General features: G+C 37.4%; 1 long non-coding RNA gene and 1 other non-coding gene across 3 annotated transcripts in view; one reads left to right on the forward strand and one right to left on the reverse strand.

The window, feature by feature from the left end:
- LOC138832850 (uncharacterized) overlaps positions 1 to 18,921 on the forward strand; it is a 178,718-nt gene that overhangs the window by 71,796 nt on the left and 88,001 nt on the right. The gene's annotated exons all lie outside the window — the stretch shown is intronic.
- On the reverse strand, positions 3,581 to 3,685 carry LOC138833051 (U6 spliceosomal RNA). The gene has a single exon (XR_011373768.1). It is a non-coding gene; the product is annotated as a U6 spliceosomal RNA (small nuclear RNA).

Genomic DNA, 18,921 nt, shown 5'->3' on the forward strand with positions numbered 1-18,921 from the left:
CTTCCACATCTGTAATAAAAGTTTAAAATACAAATTTCATTTATTAGTTACTGAAGGAAACCCACTGAAGTTCCAATTGTATTTGTGGAGTTATCTAATTTTTCTCTTAGTATTGCAACTTTACCTTCAGGTACTTGGAAAATCCAGATGTAGCAAGAGTTAGTTCTCTTGTCAGACAAAACAGGATGAAATATAAAGCAGAAAGTAGGTGTGATAAGACTAGCAAAGTGTTAAGTTACACCATTTTTGCTTTTCAATCTTAACCATTACCTGTGGACTTCTGAATGGAAGTTAGTTAGTCATAGAAAATTTGGTCTTTGTATTATTCCTGTCCTCCCAACTAACTTTCCTTGCCTTCAAAATACATGCATGCATACATACACATATACACATATACATTATTTTAAAAGAGATAATGATTCTATATTACTATGATATGCATATAGATGTATATTGATGACCCATAAAATTTTCCACCTTAACCAATTTGAGTGGATAGTTCAGCAAGTTAAGTACATGCACACCATTGTTCAATCCATCTGCAGAATTTTTTCATACCTATTAAAAACTTCCCACTTCCCCTTCCTCAGATTCAAGCACTCATCATTCTACTATGTCTATGACTTTGACTTTTCTAATGATAACTTATGTAAGTGGAGTCATACAGCAATTGTCATTTTGTGGCTAGCTTATTTTGTTAGCATGTCCTCAAGATTTATTCAGTTTGTAGTATGTGTCAAAATAAAAAGCTGAGTCATATATATGTACGTATATGATATATATCATATTTTATCCATTGAAAGTAAATATATTGTGTTGCTTTCCCCTGTTTGATTATTATGAATCATGCTACTATAAACTTGGGTATACAAATATCTCTTTGAGATCTTGATTTCAGATTTTTGGCTATAAATTTAGAAGTGGAGTTGCTGATTTACATGGTATTTCTACTTTAATTTTTTGAGGAATTTTTACACTGTTAAAATAGCAGTTGTACTATTGTATCATTAAGAGAGCACAAACACTTTGTACGGGCATTCTTGCTGTTACTCATTATTAGCTACTTGTTATTAGCTATTAATGCTAACTTTTAGCTATTAATATCAATTAGCTGATTAGAGTCCATTGTTCATTAGCATCCTTGTTAATACCTGCCATTTTCAGTTTTTTTTATTTCTAAGAGTTTTATTGTTTTAATTTTATTCTTAGTTTTTTATTTTTTATTTTATTTTATTTTTAAATCTAAGGTGGGATCTGTACCCCCTTCTTTGACTCTATGCTTAGTTTAGTGTCAAGCTGACTGTTCAGAGTATGGTGGAAATGACACCATATGACTTTCAAGGCCCTACATCTTTCACTTAGTTTTCTGGAAGAGTCACAGTTGGGCCATCATGCTGAGATAAAGCCTATACTTATCAGGAAAGCCCTGAACTCCTCAGAAGATCAGCTCTCCTGGGCTTCCAGCCCACGCAGCCTAAGTCTGACTGCATCTAGCGGGGAACTGAGCCAGAACAGCCTGGATGAGAACTGGAATTTTTGACACCCAAAATCAGGGAAAGTGCTGTCTTAAGCCACTGAACTGTGTGAACTGTCTTGTGGTACAGCTGTAGATACTTGACTCCATACCAAAATATTTTCCAGTTATGTATTTCTGTTATAGCAAAAGGCCCTAGAATTGAGTGGCACCAACACCACACTTTATTATGCTTCACAGATGCTATGGGTTGAAAATTCCAATGGCACAGGGAAGATGGCTCATCACAGCTCCATGCTACAGTGCTCCAGCTGGAAAAATTCCAACGCAGGAGTGACTAAGTGGCTGGGGATCTGAGTCACTTGGAGGCAGCTTTACTCACACAAGTTTGGGGGTTGATGCTGGTTGCTGCCTGAGACCTCAGCCATGACACAAATTCGCTCTGGGCTTCCTCACATTGTGGCGGACGGATTCTAAGATCAAGTTGTTCATGTCTCCAGGCCTAATCTTTCAGCATTACTTCTAGTCTATTCATGTGGCCTGGATTCAAGGGAGGTGAAGTGGATCCCATCTCTGGAAGGCACAAAGCTGAAGATTCTTGGAATCACTTTTTGAATAGCTACATGGGAAGGTAGTAATTTTGGAACAGGGTCTGGCTCAAGATGACGAACTAAGCTATCACTATCCATATTCCACAGAAATAACTGTGCAAAATGACTTTTGTAAGTAGTAAGAGTGAGACACTGAGTGTTCATTATTTCTGCCTGGACTTGTAGGCTAGGAAGAGGTGTGCAGAGAAATAGTTCATTATTTCTAAAGGATGTGTTGTTCTATAGTGCATAGTGAAATGGAAATAGATAACTTCATAAAGATCTGATTTTACCTAGCCATAGAAATTATTTACATCACTTAAGGGAGGAAAATTCCAAAATTTAGTCAGTTTGAAAATACCTGCTACATATTGGAAAAAACCCACTACATATTGGTCAGATGTTCAACAGTTAAATTTCAGCTCTTTTAAAGGTAGTATTTTGTTGTTTGAGAAACTAGGTGTTATGCTAGGTGTTAAATAGGGCATTTTAATTCTGTCTACTGCATACTGTTTTCATCTAAAGTAATAATACATTGTTGTTAAGATACCATGATCAACGAAGTATTGACTCTAAGAATATAATTTTATTAGAAAGAATAAGGAATTGAGTTGTGAATTATATGTCTATTGCATTATTTTTAGAGTCTTTCTACCAAATCATTAAAATTCTGCCAATAGAGTGTTTTGAGTAGCTCTTGATATAACAGAAAGGTACTGTGTAAAGTCTAGTCAAGGAGGGCTGTCCCTGCTAACAAGGGTCACTTTCTGAAAAACTCTGGGGCCTCTTACATTTTTGTACCACAGCACACTGACATTTAATACCTATTGTAGTTACTTAACCTAATCACTGTACCAAAGATATAATTGATCTTTTTCCTGTAGGAGGAACATCAAATAACAATGCCTTAGTTTTGTACATCTCTGCTCTCTAATGATAGGCTGTCATTTTCAATAATTTACCAGTGATTACGAACAATGTGCGTGGGCTGAGTGTAGTTGCTTGGTAACCACCTTTTAAAACTTTCTTAAATGTAATTGCTTCTCTGCTAGTGAAGCATTGATCCTACAAATTTGCATGGGGCTGCTTTCTAACTAACTCAGCATATTAAATGTGCCATGCTTATTATTTTGGATCATTTGCCTTGTAAATTCTGTTAAGCTAAGCCATCATTGTTAAGATCACTGTCTTCAAACAAAGTAAGACTTCCAAATGATTATCTGTACAATGTCATTTTCCCTGTTTAACTGCATCCCTTCTCATAACTGCTTTCTTTAGAGCTGTGAATAGAAGGTTATGATGAATCATGAAGATCCTTGGGTTCACTTTCAATGAGCCTAAAATCACTTTATTATTTTAAAAATCATATTTTTATTATCTTTGGTTATAAAAGGGGCACAATTCAACATGTCAATTTATGAGCACGAGATCACACTCTCAACATTCTTCCCCATCCCTATCAAACAACTCAGTTTTCCTAGTTTCATAGGATATACCTTTAATACTATGACTGCATTAAAATATAAAATGCTTTACAAATTTGCTTGTCAACCATGCACAGGAACCATCCTAATCTCTGCATTGTTTCAATATTTAGTATATGTGTTGCCAAAGAAATCGCTCTAAATTCTTTTAACAATACACCCTTAGTCTTTTCTTTCTTTCTTTTTGTGCTGCAGGGTCTGTGCACTGTCTATGTTTCTTTTTCTCAAGGCTAGTGTTCTACCACTTGAGCCACAGCTCCACTTCTGGCTGTGTGTGTGTGTGTGTGTGTGTGTGTGTGTGTGTGTGTGTGTGTGATTAATTAGAAATAACTCTTATGGATATGTTTCTGCCTGGGCTGGGTAGTTAGGATTACAGGTGTAAGCCACTTGTGTCTGGTCACACACAGTCTTTATATGTATATAAATCTTATGTGTCAGGTTTGTATCATATAAATATTACTAGTGCCTGCTATCTCCAATTTCACTTTTTCCTATTAATGAAACACATATTGCTATTTAAGAAATATGGCTTAGTATACATCTAGCATATTACTTTGTTTTTTTTTATGATTATGTCTGCCCATATACTGGCTGGTAAAAAGAAATGGTAAAATAATAAACCAGAATTCAAGGTGTATTTCAAATCACTAATTACTGTATGTTTCAATTCTACCTTGTATAGCTGCCCATCTTTTCCTATTTGACAGAAAGAATTTCTATTGGTGTAGGAATAGTTCACAACTGAGAACAAAGTTGACTTACTCTTTGATTCCAAGAATGTAAAGTTAATAGAAACTGAGGTCCTGAAAATATATTTGTATTTTTGACCCTAACCTTCAGACTTAATAAAAGATCTTTGTTTATTAATGTCATTTTATAATGACCAGGTCATTATTGGGAAGAAAAGCAATGAAGAAGGGCACAAGAATGGAGGGAAGAAGGGTGAGCAAACGCAATCATTATATTCAATGTGCGCTATGGAAAAATTGAATTATGTAACTTGAGGATAGGGATGGGAGGGAGAAATGGGCAAGAATGATGGAAGGGGTGAAACTGATCAAGATACATTGCATTCATAACCAACTCATGGAATGGAAACCTCTTTGTAAACTACTTAATAATTTTTTAAAATGATGACCTTCAAGGAAGAATAGAGTTTAGAAAGGAAAAGGAAATTAGAAATAGGGCAATGACCATATTTTTTTTAACTTAATCCATATGCCTGTCTCATCCTCTGACATCTTTCTCATATCTCTGGATCCTAGAGAAAAAAACCCAAATTAATTCTGGAACGACAGCAAGTCTCATAAAGAAACCCTTGGCTCCATGCTAACTTAGTAAGATGGAAGGTGGTGAATGTGGAAAAGAGTAGGTTGCAAACAATACTCCCCAATTCTTTCCGTAGATCCTGATTATCTGGTTATTTCTGGAACTTCATTATTGACACACAGGAGTTAGAAAAGAGTAAGAGCTGGTATATCTGCCAGCTTAGAAGTTCTGCAAATGAATGTTACATGTACTTCCAGTCAGGGACCAGATGGAATATAGCATGGAACCCCAAGAACAAACATCAGAGAGCAAACAGCGAACCCATGGTCAAGGGTTCTGAGCTCTGCCTAACAGCACTGTATACCCCTCCAGCCCACAGGACAGACAGGCTAAGCAGTACTCACCAGAAGATAAGGTGACCTCAGAAAAGTACATCCATAACACAGAGGCCATAATGCTCCCCAGGCTTTTCTAGGTCTTACTTACTTTCCCAGAGAGAAGGATAAAGGATGGGACATCCAAGTCAAAGATTTTGTCTGGTCTTGGAAAAAATTATATTAAGTGAAGTAAGCCAGGCCTAAAGAAACATAGGTCCCATGGTTTCCCTTATTTGCAATATCTAGTATATGTATGAGTCAAGCAGAAAAGGTCAGATAAGGTGATGTTAGGAAAATGAACCCTAAGATATGTATTTAAATGTTTTTTTTTCTTTCATGCATTTGCTTCTAACGCATTTATAAGATTATTTCTTTGTTGCTTTGTATGTCCTTCCCCCACAGTATAACCCCTGCTTTCACTGTATTTGATGTCGGTATAATTTGTGGAGGGGAAGGGGAAAAACAAGTAGTTTAAATAAGGATACAGATGGACCCATTGCAACAATGAGAAGTACAAGTTATCATGTCGAAAACGAACTTTACAACTTTGGTGGTGGGGGGAGTATTGGGGGGGCGGGGAGAGGCTGGAAAGGGATAGGAAGGGTAAACAAAGGAGGAGGCTACAATGCTTGATAAGAAACGTACTCATTATCTTGCCCATGTAATTGTAACCCCTCTGTACAGTATTTTCACAATACTAAATAAATAAATAAATAAAAAGATTTTGTCTGGTAAGTGACATGATTACAAGTAAGTCTATACTTCCCTGAGAAATTCTAGGAAACACCTATTTCAATGTTCTGTATTAGAAAATTCAGGGAAACAAATTTAATTAAGTTGTACAAGTAGGCAAAGAGAACTTATTTGCCCAGTGTTTAATTTATTCCCATGTGTCTCAGCTTCACACGTGTCAAGATAAGAGGGGTTAAGAGGACAACAATAGGAGTGGCAAAGGGATGGATGACAGATGTGCAGACAGGGGTATTGAAGTTACTTACTGTCCCATATGGGGCAGCCTTTGTTCAAATGCACCCTCTTTGTACAATCTCTTAATGATAATAAGAAATTAGATAAAGAAATAATGAAGGCAACCAGATGAGAGGGGATAAAAAGACTAGCTTCTCTGGAAACAAGCAGCCTTAGTCTGAATCCTGGCTATATTGACTGCCAATTTTGTTTGAGGGCAAATTGTTTGATGCTCCAAGTCTGATTTTCATCATGTGCAGAAATAACAGGCAACCTTATCAGGTTATCTGAGGATCTGCAATAGTACATATGAAAGTTTTGGCACATATTGTCTGTAATATAATTACAGTATTCCATGTTCTTGACCCCCAGTGCTCTTCTTTCACCTCTACCCTCTCACTCCATTCTACACCCTCCTCACATTATAAATGACTCTATGGAAGCAGAACTTCTCCCTTACATTCCTTTATATCCACATGTCTGGCACATAGTAGGTGCCAGAGTAAATCAGTTGGGATGGAGTTCTAGGGAGACATCTGAGAATATGAAAGCAATGTCTTTTCCTAGAATAGATCTCAGATCTAGAGAGAAGTGATAGTGGGTTGAATGAAATAGCATCTGATAAGAAATAGCAAATCTCAGACGAGCAGATTTTGGCCAGAGTGAAGGAAGCATCACAATCACACATACTTATAAGAGAAAATCATAAATCTATGGTCGGTATACAGACAAAAATCTTGAGCTATAAAAGATACCATTACAGACCTTTGTGTTTTCTAACAACATGTACATTTGTAGGGAAGTCTCTAGTTGTGTCTCTTGGGTATATTTTTGATGTTATAAAGTAGTTGGCCTTAGATGTTTGAAATTCACCAGATTGTTTTATTTTTAGTCTCTCTCTCTCTCTTTCTCTCTCATACACATACACACACTATCTCTATAGTTTACTGCATGCAAATTGAGTTTTGTTTGTGAAAAATGTAAAAAGAATTTAACTACATCACAAGGTCAGTACTAATGCTTTCTGAATCTTTAAGAGCTTGTAAAGATGAATACAATTTAAAAAGATTTTCATTTGACATTTCAAGACCCCTGTAGGTCTTTAGAATTCAATTAACCTTTAGTCTTGGCTCATTTATAAAATGGGTAACTGACCTGACCTCCTTGGAGTAAGAGCAAACTCTTAGAGGATAATGGGATTAGGATATAGTATACTTTCCCTCCCTCCTTCCTTCTTTCTTTTGTCCTATATTTTTCAAGATATTAAAGTCTTTTAAAATGCTATCTTTATACTTTTATTATTTTTATTATAACTTACATGTATGAAGGAAGGAATACTTGTCTGAAGGAAGAATAATTTTGAAGAGACTTAATGTCCTTAATGGGGTAAAAGATGCAGTTCAACTGTTTTTCTTTTTCTTTCTTTCTTTTTATTTTTTTTGGTCCAGTCATGGGACCTGAACTCTGGGCCTGGGCACTGTCCCTCAGCTCTTCAGCTCAAGGCTAGCACTCTACCACTTGAGCCACAGTGCAACTTCCGGCTTTTTTTTCTGCTTATGTGGTGCTGAGGAATCGAACACAGGGCTTTAAGCATGCAAGGCAAGAGCTCTACCACTGAGTTACCTTCCCAGCCCCTCAACTGTTTTTCTTAAAAAGTAATATTTGATTTTCATATGCTTGACACATGAGCAATATTCTGTGCACAAAATGTATTCTCTAATATTATGACATTATTTATCAATCTATAAATAATTGCTTTTCCTGGATGTGTTGTTGCATTCCTGTAATCTTAGATAAGCAAGAAGTGTCAGGGGAATATAAGGCTAGGTCTGGGCAAAAAGCTTGATACTGTATCTGAAATGTAAACTAAAAAAAAAGAAAAAAGTATCTGAGCCATGGTTCAATGGGTACAGAACTTACTTGCCTACAGTGAAAGAAATGTTCTTGTTTTTTGAGAAAAGTAAAAGGTTAATTCTTGGGTTCTTTTGAAAATAACCATTATAAGATAAATAAATACTTATTTGAAAACTATATTAATGTCATCATCCAATAATTTAGACCAAATATGTTGTGCTTCTTGTAAAGGAGTTCTGTAACCACAGGTAAGAAATATCTAGAGCCACTCCAGCTAGAAGGATCCTACCTGGAACCTCCAGAACCTTTGGAAGGTACACAGTCCTTCTGACACCTTATGACAGACTTTTGGCCTCTACAACGAGGCTTTTGCTCATTAGCTGGCACTCTACCCCTTGAGCCACACTACCCTGCACCCTACAATTGTGAGAGAAGAAATTTCTGTTGTTTTATGCCACTCAATGTATGTTGATTTGTTGAATCAGTGTGATGGGGACTGAGAATCAGTAGACCATGAGTGTTGCAAATTTAGATGGAAAATAAACAAAATCCAAGATGTTTCACAAGGATAGTTTGTTTGTTTGTTTGTTTATTGTCAGTCATGGGGCTTGAATTCTGGGTCTGGGCGCTGTCTCTCAGCTCTTCAACTCAAGCCTAGTGCTCTACCACTTAGTCACAGCGCCACTTCCAGTTTTCTGATGGTTAATTGGAGATAAGAGTCTCACACACTTTCCTGCCTGGGTTGGCTTTGAATTGCAATCCTCAGAACTCAGCCTTCTGAATAGCTAGGATTATAGGTGTTAGCCACTGGCGCTCAGCTCACAGGATAGTTTATTGCAGTAAGTTTGGACCTTCAGATATCCTAGGATTTTCAAGGTTGAACAAGAATGGAAGGAATTTGGCTTTTTTCCTGATATTTTTTGTTGCACGGGTGGTCTCATACTGACCCATAGGGCCTGTTAACTCCAGATTAGACTCAGGCCTCAGATTAAACTTCATTTCCTAGATGGAAGTCTCTAGATGGGCCCAACCTTTATTGTCACAGCACTCCAACAACACCCCTAACTTCTATGTAACACTCATTCCCATTGTGATAATTTCTTTCAATGTCTGTCTAGAACCATGATGAATTGTCTAAGGGCAGAGGCCTAGCTCTAGGGAGAGAAGCCAGACAAATCTTAATCATTATATCCCATTATCAATCCAGAGTCTGACATGCAATAGGTACTCAGTAAACACATCAACGAATAGAAAGTGAATCCTGTCTTACAGAAAGTGAAATTTGAGGCTTAGATTACTATTCTTAGTGGAATATTTGGTGTGTCTTTACTGCAGATTCTTAAGAAACAGAGTTAGTAGGTAAAATGGGATGATAGACATAGAATAAATGATGAAGTACTTCTTTCTGTGCATGATTTGCTGTATTGAAATATATTTATAAACACATCAGTTCCAGTGATTGCTGAGATTGTGCTTTTCACTTTTGAGGATGGTTTGTTTTCTGTCACTTCCTGTCATATACCTAGAAAAAAAAAAGATGATACCTCCAAGAAAGCACTTACTTAAAAAATTACAAAACACATTTTTATTAGTTTTTAAAGACAAGATTTGAAACTATAGCTTCCTTTTCTAATCAACGATATAAAATTAGCTTTGTGAATAGGCCATCACTTTTTGCTTCTGAGATCAATGTGACCAATTTGTTACTATGACTACTCAACACTAGCTGGAACTGAATCCTTGAGTCTATAGCCAGCATAGACTGCTATTCAATTTTGGTAGATCACAGCTCCAGCTTCACAAGGTGGAATTTCACAAGGTGAAATAATTTTGCAGACATTATTTTGTGGCAGTAAAGTGTTCTTCTTCAAAGGTATTTCTTAAAAACTCTTCACGTACTAGATAACATTAGTTCCATGATAAATTATGTTCTAATAGTGCAGAATCTAAGCTTTGAATACATGGCTGTCTAAATCTAAAAGACCAAATTCTTTTCATGAGACAAATTAGAAAATAGCTAACATGGGCAGTTCTACTGCTCGCTAGAATGTAGAATACTTTGTCTCCTTTAGCAACAAATTTTAAAAATTCAGGCATAGACCTCACAATTTTCTTTATTTCTGTTACATGTGCCATTTATTTATTTATTTTGTACTGGGTAGACATTTAGTACAACATTGATTAAAAGTAGTAAGATAGGACATCTATGCCTTTCTTCAAGTTTTAGAAGGAATATATTTAATGTTTTTAACGTTTCATATGAACTTAGCAGTAATTTAGAAAATAATGTATTTAAACATCTTGCTCTTTTTTTGGGGGGGGTCCATCACGGGATTTGAACTCAGGGCCTGTCTCTGAGCAATTTTTTCTCAAGACTAGCACACTACCACTTGAGTCACAGTGCCACTTCCAGTTTTCTGGTGGTTAATTAGAGTTAAGAGTTTCATGGACTTTTCTGCCCAGGCTAGTTTTGAACCATGATCCTCAGATCTCAGTCTTCTTAGTAGCTAAGATTACAGGTGTGAGCCACCAGTGCCTGCCTGGCTTCCTCTTGCTCTTTAGTCAATATAAGTAACAAATTATGTAAGTGCCAAGATTGATTTAGTCTAGCATACAGTACTATTATCTGTATAAATATCAAATGCATTTGTTTCCTTTTTATGGTTTTTACAGGCCAATATTAGATAAATTGTTATCAGTCTAAAATTATCTCTGTTTATTAAGGAGAAAATGTCCATCTCTCAGAAGAGTACATACAACTAAGAATATGAGATTCAACTTCTGATGAATTACTAATGTTATTATTTATCATTTGAAAGCGCCCTGAGTAAAGAATTAGAATCCTGATTTATTCATCTGTTCTCTTGTTGCTTTACACATCAAGACACTTAAATTCTAGGAAGTTCAGGAGGAAAATCGAACACCTTTTCTCCAGAACTATCTTTACTCAGCTATATACCTTGTAAAATGTCTGTTTTACAAAATGTGTTATATTTGTAACACTTTTGCTTGTGTTACAGCATAAGCAGCTTCTCATTACTTGAAGCAACACAAACATTTCTCTGTTCATACTACTTGAAAAAAAAAAACCTAATTAACACATTTAAAATTAGAACCAACAGGAAACTAGTAGTTGCAGAATCCCTCCTTTACTCGAAAAGGAGCTTAGTGTGCTTTACTGTTTGTCTGCCTGTCTTCCTCTGCCCTAGCCATTCTCCCAAGACAATGAACCCCAAATGTCCATTTAACATGGAATAGAAATATTCTGTCTGTCTGTCTCTTGTGTTTGGTCTAAGACCAGGATGCAAACTCTGTACCTGATACTTTCCCTCATTGGCTAGCTCTCTACCAACTGAGGCACACCTCCAACCTTTAGATCTGTTTTGATGATAGGAGAATTGCAATGATTTTTCAATTTCATTTTGTTGGGTTTAGAGAGAAAGTATGCAAGCATAATGTCACTTGCCTATGCTCCACATGAACAGACTGACAGCTTTGGGAAATAAAGTTATTTAGCATGGAAACTTCATAAGGACAAAACAAATATCTAAAACCCAGATCAGGCCAGAGCTGAGTGCCTTTCTACCCAGGAAGGTTAAGGTGGGTGTCTAGCAAGTAATGAAATAGGTAGGAAAAATGAGCATTTTACAAATAATGAAACTAAAACAATTTTTCATGTAGGCAAAATTAGCTGAACTTCAAAAGAACAATAAATATTTTCTGTGTAAGTTCTTATCTCTGGGTACTTTTGACAAACTACTGATGGAGAAAATGGAGCTGTAACTGAAACATCAAGGACCCATTCTTCCTTTGCCCTTTCTTAGATGAAGGACATCTGCATCCATCCTAGTTTTCCTATTGTGTTACACGACGATATCACAGTGTCTGACTAGATACAGAAAGAAGAAAACGTGATGGGTGGGAGGATGTACTGGTTTTTCAAGTTCTCCTGCCTTTCAACAATGCACTGTTGCTTGAGGAGTCAAACACATCAAACACTGTTGCTGTGACCTCAGACGTCATCTGTTACACAGTGTGTATTTCAGACCATTTAGAAATTTGGTCTTTGTTCAGAACTAAGATCTGTCTCACATTTTTTATATCCTGGAAAACTGTTACCAAGGTGTGCTAGTAAATGTTGAATAACAAGTCTCCAAAAAAAGACAACATCCTAATGTGTAGAGCTAGCTATCCTCCATGGTGTGGGTGCTTCTGACCTGGCTATTTGCAGGCTGCTCATGTGATATCGCTGAACTTGAGGTTTAAAGAGATGAACACAGAATATATTCCATAGCATTTCCACCATATGAGTACAAGAGATAAGATCTCCAAATCATGGAGAGAATGACAAATTGTAGTAAAATTAGAAAATAATGAATTTTGAATATTTATTACGTTTGATTTTAATATGAGAAATGTAGAGGTAAATAGCTTATTTGCAAAGAGGCTGATTATTTCTGTACAGCATGTAACAAGTCTTCTTTTGGTGGGTTTCTTTTACCTGTGGCTTTTCCACTTTATTTTACATTTCAGTTGCTCTGGTTCTAAAAGATTTTTATGCAATGTCTTGGCTTCAGATTTTGTTGTTTTTAGTCAACAATTTGGTTCTGATTCATGTTGTTACATTAATTCCTGAGGTATTTTTAAAGGCTAACATTCTGATAGTGAAACCTTTACCTAACAAGATTTTGTGTCCAAATAGTATCCTGAGCAGATTAAATGCCATCTATATTTTTCTGTTGATTTATTCTTATGAATCAGTATGTTTGCCAAGTATCTTTAAAATATAACAGGCTTCCAATTTATACTAAATGAGGAATATAAATTTTGGACACATTTGACTTTCTGTTCATTATATAAAGAAACAAGTTATAAGTGGCCCTAAACATATAACTTTGAATTTTCCTGTTATTTTGCACAAAATATTTATAGTATCTTGTTTTATAGAGACACAGGAACAATACAAAGAACAACTCTTTCATACCTTTCCATGTTCTGCTTTATTTAGGAATAATACAAGCGTAAGCCTTTTTTTTTTTTTTTTTTGGTCGTGGGGGCTGAACTCTGGGCCTGGGTGCTGTCCCTCAGCTCTTCAGCTCAAGGCGAGCACTCTACCACTTGAGCCACAGTGCCACTTCCGGTTTTTTCTGCTCATGTGGTGCTTAAGAATCGAACCCAGGGCCTCATGCATGCAAAGCAAGCTCTTGACCACTGAGCCACCTTCCCAGCCCCTGTAAGACTTTTTTTCTATGCTTTTCTAAATGACTGCTGGTCCAGTGCCTATCATCCAATCCCCCATCCATCCCCCTATTCATCCATCCATTTAACAAACAGCACCTACTCTGCACCAGGTCCTTACCCCCTGTAATGACAAGCTGACATAGCAGAGGAATAGATTTGGGGCTTAGTAATTAGAATCATAGATACCCAAAGACAGAGAAATAGTCAACCAAAGCAGAACACTTGTTACACTCATTTTCCTTTAACAGGGAAATCTTGAAGTAAGGCTCAGGGTGGACATTCCTGAAGAATCTCTCTGGTCTCCTGTGAAGCTTGAGGACTGCTGCAGCAGCATCATTGCCCATAGAGAGAGGCCATAGACAAGGGAGAATTTTCAGTGACCATTATTACAGGAGTGGCAGCCTAAGGGGTCTAATCCACAGAAGGTTTTAGAAATGATCAATAGAACCTAAGTGTCTCTAGAGGCAAAATAGGAAGCAAATGACAGACCCATGCAGAGCCATTTGTACGGTGGTGACTGGTAAGCTGAAGGCAGTTGTCCCAGTAAGAACTCAAGATTCTTGTTCAGCGTTCAGTTTTTTGAGACAACTTCCTTATCTGGAACCCATTGAATGAAGTGGTTGGGTTCTCACAAAGAAGAATGCCGCAACAACATGGCAAGTGCATTTCGTAAAGATTCCTTCACTCCTTCTCTATCATCACTTGCTAGGGAATTGTTCACTGGGGAAAGAGAAATGTATAAACATTTTGAGGGCTAGAAACGTGGTCTGACTTGATATTGGTACACAGAGACTAACATCAGGGGTCCATCATGGAAGTATCTGGCAGCCAGGGGAAACAATGGAATCCCAGCCCAAATGAAGTAACAGCCATTTGGACTCGTTTTCTTGTGAGGCTGTCACAGTGAGGAAAGTCAAAAGGAAGCTTCTGAAACTTCCTTGGGTCACCCACCTCCTATTCAGGATAATGAGCAAAAGGTGGCTAGCAGAGTTGAAGGCCAGCTAACACACAAGTGGTCGATGGGGAGTAGGAGATAAGCTATAGGAAGACTCAGGGATTTTCTACTCAATAAAGTTTTCAGGGTCTCAGTGTTGAGAGGTATGTTAGATTATCCCTTCCAAATTCCTGCAGCTTGCATCTCCCTGTATGAGCAAGCTCAGGCCCTAAGAGGCCTTATGGGGTCAGAAACAACGTATTTTATACCTCTGGCACATGCCATAAGTGACATGAGACACAGCCAGTTTTGAGAGGGACCTGGAGCCAGGAAAAGGTCTGTAGCAGGTGCTAGCTGTTGTGCAAGCAGTCCTGCCACAATGAGGTATTGGAGGTGGAAAAGGTTTACTGAGCTGTTTATGGCAAACTCAGAGGGAGAATCACAGCACAGACCCCTGGGGCTCTCGAGGAAGGCTCTGCTGTCTGTAGCAGACAATCACATGCTTTGCGAACCAGCTCTTTTATGCCACTAGGCTGTAGCAGATAGTAGCTCTTGAATATAGGGTCACAGTAATAATATGCCTGGCATTTTCTGTGTTAAGCTGGGTCTGTTAGATATGTGGAGAATACAGGTAAGGTCCAGCAGCAGTCCTTTATAAGACAGAACAGTCCATCTGGATGGTGTCTCAGCAGGGTGAAAGGTTGTGAGCAATGGTGAGCAGATCCCTATGTCAGCCTCCATGGATACATCATTGATGTTGGTTCAGTCATTGCAGGAGCCATATAAATTGTCCCATGTGAGCAACAGAAGGAAAACAAATCCCAACTTAGTTTACAGGTAGGCTAACTTTGCATGTAGGAATAGGCTGAAAAGGAACTGTAGTTTGTATTATGATCACATCTAGGAGTAGCTTTGAGGGAAGGAAAAAAGATTCAAATAATTGCCAGGGCATAAAAATATATGAGAAAGAAGAAAACATGGAATATGTCAATATATTTCAAACTTAAGGTACAGGTAGAAAAATAATGAGGAAGATTAGCACTAAATCATGAAATCTTGTATATAAGTCTTTTTAGAAACTGCTTTCCTATCTCTTGATAGGAAGGTATTTAAAAATAACAACAGCAACTCAGTAGGAGACTAATGTGAACATATTTTTTCTTTTTGAAATGAGCACTTGGGGGAGTAGTTCGGAGGGGGACAAGACTGGAAAGAGTCCCTGTATTAAACTGGGACCAAACAAAAAACAAAAGAAAACAAAACAACTTAATACCTTAACATGGTAACTGCTTGCTAAGGGAAAAATACGTTCTCTAGAAGTAAATTAACGAAGGAGTTTGCTCAGCTAGTCCCCATAAGTTGAGATTGAGAAGGTAAGAGTGAGAGGTGAGAAGGAGGTGGAGGTGCATATGGCTGAGGGTGGCAGAATCAGAGGGAAGTTAGACCTAGCACCATCTTGCTGCCCCAGAGGAACCTGACTATTGTTCCTTATACTACATCATCTGCCAGCCAGCACTCTCCTCTTCTCTGATTTCTTGTTTGTATTATAAAGCATAGGCTTCATCTGAGAGATTCATATAATATTCATGAGCTTTTCCTTCTTGATTTACCAGAAATATTTTTTATCAAAGCAATGAGATCTAAGAAAGAAAATGAATAAAGCATGTAATTGTTTTCTTGAAAGTTTTAGCTAGAAATAACTCAAACTAGACATGAACCAGGCACTGGTAGCTCATGCCTATAATCCTAGCTACTCAAGAGGCTATGATCTGAGGCTCACAGTTAGAAGCCAGCCCAGGCAGGAAAGTCAGTGAGACTCTTATCTCCAATTAAGCACCAAAAGAGCTGAGAGTAGAGCTCAAGTGGTAGAATGCTAACCTTGAGCAAAAACTCTCAGAGACAGTGCCAGGCCCTGAGCTCAACCCCCCTCCCCACACACAGACATATAACCCAACAACAACGAAAAGGCATGATGGCTCATACTTGCGAGGCCCATTTGGGTACACAGAGCTTCACTCTGTCTCCAAATGACACAGGCTAATGTTATAGCTCAGTGGGAGGGTGCTAACCTACCATGCCATAAAACCTTAAATTTAACTCCTAGCCCTGAAAAAAAAACAACAAAAACCTGCCAAACACATTTGGTGTTAATTTCCCCTTCATTTTTCACATTTTCTTAAAACTCTTATACTTTATTTCCATACCATTTCTTTCTAGTTAACCTTGAATTCTATCAATAGGTCAAAAAAAATCAGAACAATTGTACCTAGAGGTGAGGTTTTCTCTCAAGCCATACAGAGAGAGAGAGAGAGAGAGAGAGAGAGAGAGAGAGAGAGACAGAGACAGAGACAGAGACAGAGACAGAGAGACAGAGAGAGACAGAGAGACAGAGAGACAGAGAGAGACAGAGAGAGACAGAGAGAGAGAGAGAGAGAGAGAGAGAGAGAGAGAGAGAGAGAGGAGAGAGAGAGAGAGAGAGAAAGGTCTGTGCAATTCCCACTGCAACACTTACCTGATTTGCCTGATTTCTCTCAAAGAGCCCAGAAAGGACCCCATAATAACTGTCAAAAATCCCTCTGGCTAGGCTCCTTAAGTAAACGAGATTCTTTTCTTTGTGTTCATAATATATGGTAGCACTTCCTTCACTGCAGGCTAGAAAGAGATTAAAAGATTTCTGGACAAGAAAATAGTAGAGACTTCCATTTACATGATTGTAAAATAGCCAGTGATAAACACCAGAAACTGCTAATAGAAATTATGAAATGGTGGTAACCCACTTGCCAGAACCTTTGTCAGTTGTGGTGTAGATGGAACTTAGCTGAAGTAAGGAAGGGCCAGTATAAATTAAGGATCTCCACTTGAAGACTGGGGCATCAAGAAGGACAGTTCTTGGCAGAACCTCCAACCCCATCCTATATTGAGATTTAATGACATGATGGGCTGGCAGCAGGTGACAAGGCAAGGACATGTACTCTTGGGACACGCCACACTTAGTGTGGCAAAGGATGATTTATTTAATGACATGATGGGCTGGCAGCAGGTGACAAGGCAAGGACATGTACTCTTGGGACACGCCACACTTAGTGTGGCAAAGGATGATTTTATTCTTGGCTTACAGTAAACACAGACATCTGTTGCATACAAAGAATCTCAGCTGGCTCCTTGTGAGGACAAACTTGCCAAACAAAGAAATGGGGCATCATTGTAGCTAATTCCTGGCAGCTCAACCAACACAGGATCTCATGTCCAATCTGAGGACCATTCTTCCTGCTCTTACGGACCCTGGCTTTAGTTCTGGTTTACTGACTTGGGGCTTAATCACTCAGACTATTGGGTTATAAATGCATTTAGTGGAAAATTACACTGAATCCAAATCTATGACATCACTTTTTCATCTTGACTTGTCAGATTTGGACAAAGATCCAAATAATCTTTAAGAGAAATCATCTGAATCTCCAGAACAGGACAAGTACAGATGCTTCTTTAGGCTGAGCAGACAGGAAATCCCTTAGAACTATGAAAAGATATTATTGGTTAAAAAGAGATAGCCATGATAAAACACCAGAACAACAACTTTCTACGAACTATAGACTATTCAGAATAGAAGGTGAAAGGTTGTTTTTAATTTATCATCTTAACAAGACAGAGAAGAAGCCATTAGGTCTACAGAAATAAGCAAGGTGATCATGAAGAGCAAACCAAAGTCAGGGAAGAAAGCAAGGAAGAAGAACAGTTGACTTCCATAAAAATTTTTAAATAAATTTCAGACTGCTGTTGCAGAAAATTCAGCCAATGATGTGTATTCTCTGCACCTTCATTCAGGATTCAAAGACAAAAGGAAAAGAGATCTAAAAGAACATAAAAAACAAAACAAAACCAACAATAATTTAAAAATAGAAGGAAAGAGTGAGCCAGAAGATCTAATATGCATGTAATAGACATTCCAGAGACAAATATATGCAGTAAAGGAAATAATTTTATTTTTTCATTCATAGCATTTTACCATTGTAGTTTCCAAGTACATATGGCCAATATGTAACAACAAAACTATCTTATTTTTATATTTATTTTTTAAATTTTATTTTAAAGATGCTGTACAGAGGGGTTACAGTTACATGAGTAAGGCAATGACTAGATGCTGTACAGAGGGGTTACAGTTACATGAGTAAGGCAATGACTACATTATTTGTCGATCATTACCCCTTCCTTTATTGTTATCACACTATCCCTTCCCTTCCCTCTCCCACATCTCCCCCCTCCCCGAAGTTGTAAAGTTTGTTTCCAATATACTGTCCCGTGGGGATCATTGTTGCAATGGGTCATCCTGTGTCCTTGTTTCAGCGTATGTTTATGTTTTAACTACCCAACTTGTTTTGTTTTTTCCCCTTATTTGGATGAGGAGTATTTCTATGTAAATGATTTTATCATTTGTCCTGAAGTAAATTCTAGATAATTTAAGTATTTGAATTATAAATAAAATTATTTAAAAGATAAAATAAGCAAATATATAATTTAGGTTTAGGTGAGCTTTTCAAAATACTAGTAAAGTTAGAAATCAAAGGAGAGCATTGATAGAAATATTTACATAAAATTAAAAACATCTGTACTTGAAAACTCTATGCTATAAAAAGCAAGATATGTTGGTAATTTATGCAACAAAAGTTATAAAACTGACCTAGCATATGTACCAACTGTAAATATTGGCAAAATATAATGAATTTGTAGAGACATG

This window comes from Dipodomys merriami, unplaced genomic scaffold (assembly GCF_024711535.1).
Source record: "Dipodomys merriami isolate MVZ:Mamm:240054 unplaced genomic scaffold, mDipMer1.0.p SCAF_20, whole genome shotgun sequence".
NCBI lineage: Eukaryota > Metazoa > Chordata > Mammalia > Rodentia > Heteromyidae > Dipodomys > Dipodomys merriami.